Source organism: Trypanosoma conorhini (assembly GCF_003719485.1).
Source record: "Trypanosoma conorhini strain 025E chromosome Unknown Tco_14.4_contig_00396, whole genome shotgun sequence".
NCBI lineage: Eukaryota > Euglenozoa > Kinetoplastea > Trypanosomatida > Trypanosomatidae > Trypanosoma > Trypanosoma conorhini.
The window spans coordinates 1-1,508 of record NW_021704458.1 but is presented as its reverse complement, the minus strand read 5'-3'; the positions used below and the strand labels follow the sequence as shown (position 1 = coordinate 1,508).

The following is a 1,508-nucleotide window of genomic DNA, read 5'->3' as shown; positions in this document are numbered from 1 at the left end:
GTTTTGCTTCTTCACTCCCTTTTCTCGCTCGCTCCCACCTCGTCCTCGTCTCTGCTGTCGGCGGGTGGGGCGAAGGCACGCGCAGGGGGAGGGGAGGGAGACGAAGAAGAGGAGATGCAGCCGCCCAAAGTATAGTGCGGCACAGCCCCCCGCAGGGAGCGCGGAAAGTGGGCGAGTAAAAGCCAGCGGGGGGGCTGTGAAGGAAACGGCGAAGAAGTGAAGAAGAAGAAGAAAAAAAAACACACACTGAAGTAAGCAACAACGAGAGAATGAGGTAAAGAAGTGGGGGAACCATGAGTGCCCAGCCACGCGACGCGTGCCCCGAGGAAAGGAACGAAAAGGGCAGAATGAGAAGAGGAAGAAGTAAAAGGATGCGAGAGTAGGAAGGAGCGAGATCGGGGGCAGACGAGAGAATCAGGCCAAAACGCGGCGCCATGCACATGCTCACATACGACGAAGGCAAAGAAGAAGAAAAGAGAAGTGACAAGCTGCAGAACAAGAGCCAGGTGTAGAGCGTGCATGAAGAAAGGAGGCAGAGAGAGCAAGCGAGCGCGCATGAGGGTGAAAGAATGAGTGGATGAGGAAACGGTGTTGAGGTAAGCGAGAGAAAAAAGCCAAAAGCGGGACAGTACGATTGGTAGGACGCACGCCGGTGTATGCAGGGAAGGAACTGCGGAAGACAGAAGATGAAGAAAGGGGGGAGAGTGGGCAGGAAGGCGAAGGGGGTGACGGGGCTACAGGAAGGAGAGAAAAATTTATAAAGCGAAAGAGGACAAAAAAAAAAACGACGGATCGAAAGGTGTTCAACAAAGGGGAAGACAGAGATGGGGAGTGAATGGGGGCAGGGTGGGATGCATATTGGGGCTTCCACTGGCGCGGAGAAGTCTCCTGGCAGTGCGAAAGCAACAGGGACCGAGGGAAGACCAGCACAGGTTTCGTAGCCACGAGTCATCCCTGAGGCAGGCATGCAGACACGAATCGATCGCTGACTTCTTCATTTGTGTCTCTATCTATCGCCGGTTTTCTCGCAGTCTGTGCTGCATCGAGCAGCCCCGATGCATCCGTTCTTTTTTTTTATTTTGTTCTTTTTTGGCTTGTACATTTTGTTGCCGATTCGTCACATAGATACGGACACGCCCCCCTTTCCTTCTCTTTCTTCCCCTTTCATTCTTTGCTAATAATGGGAGGGCGGCCTTTTTTTTCGTCTTGCTGTGTGTGTGTGTGTGTGTGTGTGTGTGTTGAGGCGCACGGGTCCGATCGGGCGGAAAGCAAAAGGCTGAAGAGGGACAAGAACTAAACGTCCTTTGAACCAAAACCGCAGCTGGGGAGGAGGGGGCTGAAAGGGGGAATGAGTAGACGAAGATGAATTTTAAAAAAATGCATATATATATTATACACACACACACATGTGTGTGTGTGGAGAACAAAAAAAAACAAAGTCATCCATTAATTTCACAGAGTAAGGAAGTCAACCGGTGGAGTGAAGTTTTACCTTCTGCTCGGTCTCC

General features: G+C 51.6%; 3 annotated features.

Annotated features, from left to right (window-relative positions):
- Positions 1-210: 210 nt before the first annotated feature.
- Positions 211-239: a microsatellite.
- Positions 240-1,064: 825 nt separating this feature from the next.
- Positions 1,065-1,091: a sequence feature (A-rich).
- A 119-nt stretch (positions 1,092-1,210) lies between these two features.
- Positions 1,211-1,239: a microsatellite.
- Positions 1,240-1,508: the final 269 nt, after the last annotated feature.